Source organism: Macrobrachium nipponense, chromosome 6 (assembly GCF_015104395.2).
Source record: "Macrobrachium nipponense isolate FS-2020 chromosome 6, ASM1510439v2, whole genome shotgun sequence".
Lineage (NCBI taxonomy): Eukaryota > Metazoa > Arthropoda > Malacostraca > Decapoda > Palaemonidae > Macrobrachium > Macrobrachium nipponense.
In genome coordinates this window covers 23,230,198-23,237,204 of record NC_061108.1, presented here as the reverse complement: position 1 = coordinate 23,237,204, position 7,007 = coordinate 23,230,198, and positions in this window count along the sequence as shown.

The following is a 7,007-nucleotide window of genomic DNA, read 5'->3' as shown; positions in this document are numbered from 1 at the left end:
ACACACACACACGGACACACCACACACACACACACATATATATATATATATATATATATATATATATATATATATATATATATATATATATATATATATAGTATATTTAAATTTATATATATCAATGGAAATAAAATTGGATTAATTGCAAGATTTTGTGTTCTCTCCCAACCTCATGTCGGCCGCTGCATGGTGCTTTCTTCGAGGTGAGAGTTGATTCTTCTGTTGGAAAGCGACGTGGTTGAACACTTATACCAGTTACAAATACAAGACGGATAATCAAACACTAAAAAAAAAATACCCTTAGCATCACAAGAATCCGTCGGTGCGGGCAACAATGAAATGCAATAAAATAAGGAGTTGTGAAAACCTGTGTAAGATTTGCAACAACCACTAATCTTTTATAAATAAACACAATAATAAATCACATTCGAAGCTCTCAGTAAACCAAATTTTGTTACTATTCTGAGTCTTTGAATGTTGAAGAAGCCCTTCATTCTCACCGCAGCCCAAGACCGCTGGAGCTTGTCGCAGGTGCTCAAATAATTATAATTCTAGGGACTCAGAAAATTTGGCAATTGTCGAGTTACTTTACCACACATTTTATCACAGTCCTAATTAGGTTTGCTTTACTATTCGGTATAGTATATACCAGTTCCCTGGGGTTAAGTCTGGCGTTCACTTTACAGAATATTTTACGCCTCGGATGCAAACCATTATTATGTATTTCCATTGTCACTCTTATTAATGCATCCTTATATCAATTGGGGTGGGGGTTTCTAATTATAACAGAAATATCGAGGATTTCGACCTCTATTTAAAAAAAAATGTATATTTTCAGCGAACCTTTCCTGTAAACCTGAAAACGTGCCAGGTGTCCAAATACTAGTCTTGGATAAAGCCCGACTCTAAACAGCAAATGAAACGGTAAGTCCCAAGACTATATGTGGCAAAAACAGTCCATCGAAGCTGAAAGATTCAGAAGCCCTTTAGCTCTTTCATAAAATTCCTCTGAGCTGTTCGCAGTCCCATTTAATTGGTGAAACGACAACAGATCGGAGGATTGAGTGATATTTTTACACTGTAGCTTTGTACAGGATTTCAGTAGTACCTTATTGAATGGAGCTGAAAACATGCACTTATTCAAGAAATTGTACTATAGAATATATTAATGTATACTAATTCACAGATTCCCAAAAATACTGAATTCCAGATCCCTTAAAATTAAGAACAACAAAAGTTATCATAAGGCGAGAAAATCCTCCACAATACCAGTCATAAATCAAGGGATGTTTATGATTTTATGACACCCTACAAAACAATGTCATAAAATTCATGAACTTCCCTCGGCTCTGGTACACTGTTCCTGATTGTGTACATGGTTGCGTATCCTCTTTACACTTCGCAGATTCCATGCATTTCGAATTCTGATTCCCACACTTTCTATTACAACCAGAATGTCACACTAAGTATGGCATACCTACTACTATGAGATTCAGGGCTTCTGTAACACGGTTTTTATGGCAATAACTTTTTATCTATGCTTTCATAGATATAACGCTTATTCTGAATACACATTATATCTACACATAAATTTTGACTGTATTCTGCATTACGTAGGTTGAATAAATTTGGTATTTATTATGTAAAGTGACTTTTTTTGAAGACGGGCCAACTTACTCAGAGATAAGGTTTCGAACGCACTCGTTACGTAACTTATGACAGCATTTCTTCCCTCTTTCTCGATGGATGATTGGCTATACGTAACGAAGACTATACCTCTGGCAACAATGACATAAAAATTTAAATACAAGCAAAGCAGTACACCTTTATGAACTCTGAATCCTCTCCACTGATAATTGTCATAATGAACAAACCAACAAAATATGTTAATAAATACAAAAACACTTCGATTATTACTCAAACTCCCAAAATAAGTGTCCTAAGAAAAATTATAATCTACTTTATAGGTCACAATCAGATTGACAAGATGTAGGGAATAGTGTAATTTTCAAAGACATAGTAGACAAACTTGATTTGATAACTGCTGTATCCAATGTTAAGCAATTTTTTCTTTTTTTTTATCTGTTATCTACCTATTTACTGAAAAAAAAAAAAAATAGCCGGTACCGTATTTTGCCTTTAAACCTTCACCAATAATTATCGTCAGAATGATGACTTCATGAGGCTCCACCCACTTTGGCCTCGTAATTCAGGATAAACACTGAAGGCTATCATGGACATGTTGTATTAGAAGTCTAACTTCTGGCTAAAAAAACTCATTTCTCGAGTAGTTGTAAGAAGTGCTAAATGATCCTCAAGGATCCCAGCAGTTGGCCTAAACGTTTTAATTCATGTATATTGCTGCTATTCCTAATTTTGCGGCACTACTGCTACAGTAGTATTACTACGCTAGCATAGATACCCCACCCCACTCTATGTATCGTTCCGCCATTCATAAAGTCTTTATATCCAACATGGTCGTACAGACTAAAGAAGAAGAAAAACAATTATATCGGATGATCCGTTGGTCTGCTGGAGATTTTAGCACATATAAGCTTGTGTTTACTTTGGATAAAAATCTTATTTTAACAAAAATAGTTATATAAAGACTGTTTACATTCAAATCTCTCTCTTTCTCTCTCTCTTGGTGCATAGTGAATAGTTAATGGAAATGTTCAAATCCTGAATGACATTACAAGTATTATAATCACGTTACGCTAAATACAAATCAGACCATAAACATTCGATTAAAACTAGAAACTGAATAATTACCTATTCAGGCTATAGTAAGTATGGCCACGGGCTTTCTTTTGACTGTATAAAGTTGCAAGTCGTAAGACAAATGCAGTTTTGCAACCACGGGACAATTCCAAATCCTGCTAGCAGTTCTTGACTACTATGGGTTTCAGAGCCGATGGAATAAGGACACACACACGCAATCGAAATGTTCTTGCTCTGCTCTGCCCAGAAGACGCGAATGGTCCAAATCTCCAATATATGGGCGAGCGATTTCATGGAAGGAAGGAATATAGAATTTAGGCCACAGGTCAAGCACTGAAAGGGAATTTGAGAGCAAAAGGGTTCGAAAAGTTGTAACAGGAGGAAAACCTGGCAGCTGCACTATGATACAATTGTTATGAGAGGGTAGAAAGCAATATGAAAGACAGCGAACATGAACGGAGGCAAAGTAAAAGGATGTCACATCTATTCCATTATCAACATTTGCTACTTGACGATGCTCTTTTCTATGAACTCATAACCTGTTCTCGCGTCACTCTGGTAGATCAGCTTTAGTTTGCACTGCTCTATCATCTACTGGATGAGACAGGCAGGGAGAGAGAGAGAGAGAGAGAGAGAGAGAGAGAGAGAGAGAGAGAGAGAGAGAGAGAGAGATACTCTGACATGTAGTTTTGTCTATGAATATATTACTGCTTGCTTGTAAGTGCATATGTGCATGTAGTGTATATATATATATATATATATATATATATATATATATATATATATATATATATATATATATATATATATATATATATACATATACATATATATATATATATACTATATATATATCATATATATATATATATATATATATATAATATACATATACACAGTAAATATATATAAATACAGTATACAGTGTGATGGAGATAATGAACACGCGTACGTGTTACAAGAAATAGATTTTTTTTTAATACTGGGAACGAACCCGTCGGTCCCCCAATTGACAGGCCAAGGCGGTACCGACTAAACTACAAAAGTCATAAAAAAAGTTGGAACCTACTAAGCTCACTCTAAGGGGCCATTCGAATGAAAATAGTACCCCCTGAATCGCTGGTGGGTGGGAGGGAAGTTGGGCAAAATTCCCTTGTATATATGTATATGTAGGGCTTCAGAAGCCTGCCAAGAAAAACTTCGGGTACAGCATCCTTCAGTTCCAAACTTCGTTTATGACCTTGGTCGTTGTGACGGTGGTGTGCCTTGACCTGTCACTCGGGAGACCAAGGTTCGTTCCCGGTGTTGAGTCACAAATATGTAATGCTATAGTAGATTCACATCAACCGTGCATCCGATGTCTAGCCCAGTCCCTTACAACGCTCCTGATTGCCTGTTGATAAGCCAGTCATATTGGCTGGAAACTCTCAGTCTCTCGAGAGAGTTCACATAGGCAGAATGCATGATCCACCTCTCCTGAGGGATACCTCTTTCAGCGAGGTGGAACATACATTATGCCTATGTGAACTCTCGAGAGTGACAAAGTTTCCAGCCCTGTCATTGGCTTATCAACAGCCAATCAGGAGCGTCGTAAGGGACTGGCGTAGACGTCAAATGGCACGGTGATGTATATGTATATATATATATATAGATATATATATATATATATATATATATACTATAATATATATATATATATATATATATTATATATAACATGGGGGAAGAACCCCCAGTATTCATAAGTAAGCGTGGACACGAAACGGAAGGCAGACCCACACATCCATTACTTATAACCTTTCTCTCTCTCTCTCTCTCTCTCTCTCTAGCACCGACAATCTCTCTCTCTCTCTCTCTCTCCACCTCTTTCTCTCCTTCTAACAGGTAATGTAAAATAGAGAGTTGCATCATAACATAACGTTTATTTACAAGAATAAATAAATCAATTAACCCAAGTAATCCAGTCTTACAGACTAACTCAAAAACAGTACATTGTCAAGTCACCCAAAAGTCCACACCCCTCCGGGAACTCTTTTGTCCCCCGAAATCCAGATCCATCTGTTTCAAAGATACAGAACACATCCCCGTAAGTACACACAAGTTTAAAGACAAAGTTAATAAAATGGAACATCTTACAAGATATCAAACAAGCCATCCCTTTGGCTAAAGTAAAGGTAACACTTACCATCCAACCGGAATATCACTCACTGTTTAAAAAACACTTTTGGCACCCGCCATCGTGGCTTTGCCTTCCCCCACGAATCTCTGTGCAAGTCTTCCCATAGACTTGGCTAGTGATACATTATGAATAGAAGAGGCGCACACGTACATACGAATGCACACTTCGACCAAACGCCTCATATTAATGGCTACAACCAGTTTCCCAAAGGCACTTTGAGAAGAGTCATAAAACTGTCGTACATTGACTTCCTGAACTAAGCACTTTTATCTCACGCCACCCCAGAAACTCATTCATCAGCTACTACTCAGGTCGTTAACTCTGCACTGTTCTCCACATTCCATAGGTCACAGAGAAACGCACGAACAATATATTATTAATCAAAATCCCTAGGCCTTACAGATAGCTCGGCCACCTATATGCTAGCCCCGGCCTAGCAAAATTGCTTATATAATACAAAACACTGGCCGGCTTAAAATAAAATATAAGAAAAAACTGCACGTCTCTGGCATTATAAATAAAGTCTTATCACGCTTTATCTCCCAATAACACAAAATGCATTTTCTCTCATATTTTCTGCATTAGGATTCTTGAATATCCCTCTTCGCTTGTCTGCAACTAGCTGAACAGACAGCAACAGGCTATAGCAGGCTGTAGCAACTGTAGGAAGACGGAATGCCTCCCTCATCGTAGAAGACTCTCACGGCTTTCTGTGGGTCCTCCCCAAAAAACACGCTGTAGAATTCTCGCGATCACCCCATCATGGAAATACTTGTAATCACCCTGGACAACATGGCAGCAACCTCTCTTCACGGCTGGTGGACGTCTTGCTGGTGTGGGGAGGGGAACGACTTTTGGCGTACGCTAGTATGTCAGTCAGGTCTTTGGTCAATCCGAAGAAAATTAACCCAGACTTACTACTTCTATCAAACAACGATATCAAAAAGTCAGAAATACTAACTGAACGTCTCCTTATTAACTCCCTTAATATGACTACTAAATCATAAGTCATTATCACAACTCTAATAAGAAAAAAAAAAACATCAAGTTCTCCAACCGAATTCTCCAAAACTCACACATCAGAGCACACACAACTCAGAAATACAGCAACTCCACGGAATTCTGCACTCACATTTCAACTAATGTGCTCACAAGAAAAAAAAAGAAAAAAAATCGTTAACGAGCTCAGAAAGAAAAGAAGTCACGTAACACCCACACCCAAAAATGTTCTCGCAAGTTCTGACATTTAAACAACCCACAAAATCAGCAAAAATCTCCAACTTTTAACAGCAAAATTTTACCCCTTTAACTGCTCCAATAACTAATCACAATGAACTTAATGTCAAACTCCCTTTACGTATATATATATATATATATATATATATATATATATATATATATATATACCTATATATATATATATATATATATATATATATATATAGATATATATATATATATATCACCAAAATCCATGTAAAAAGGCGAGTGAAAAACCGGGACTTTGAACAAGTCATTTTGTAGTTTATTCAATATTTTGAAGTTCACACTGAATACAAGAGAAGTTGACAGAGCTTTATATACAAAAAATACAAAAAGGCGGCGGAGTTTACAGTTTGTTAAACTGGGCATTATGTTCTTTAAGCAAAAAAGACAAGGAAAGAGGATCAAGGGACAATTCAGAGTGGAGATCTACAATAAAACGGACTCCATCAGATTCCTTTTGCGGTGATCGTTGACCTTGTAGATTATTAAGGATTATCCCAGTTAACAGCACAGCCTGCCTTAACCCAATGATCCATGCCATTTCAAGTCCCGGTTTTTACTCACATTCTTACGTGGATTTTATGATATTCTCAAGCACGATTCCTTTGTGTTACACTGGATACTGTATATTTATATATATATATATATATATATATATATTATATATATATATATATATAGTATATATATATATATTTATTTATATATATATATATATATATATATATATATATATATATAGTATATATTATATATATATATATTATATATATATATATTATATATATATATATATATATATATATATATATATATATATATATATATATATATATAT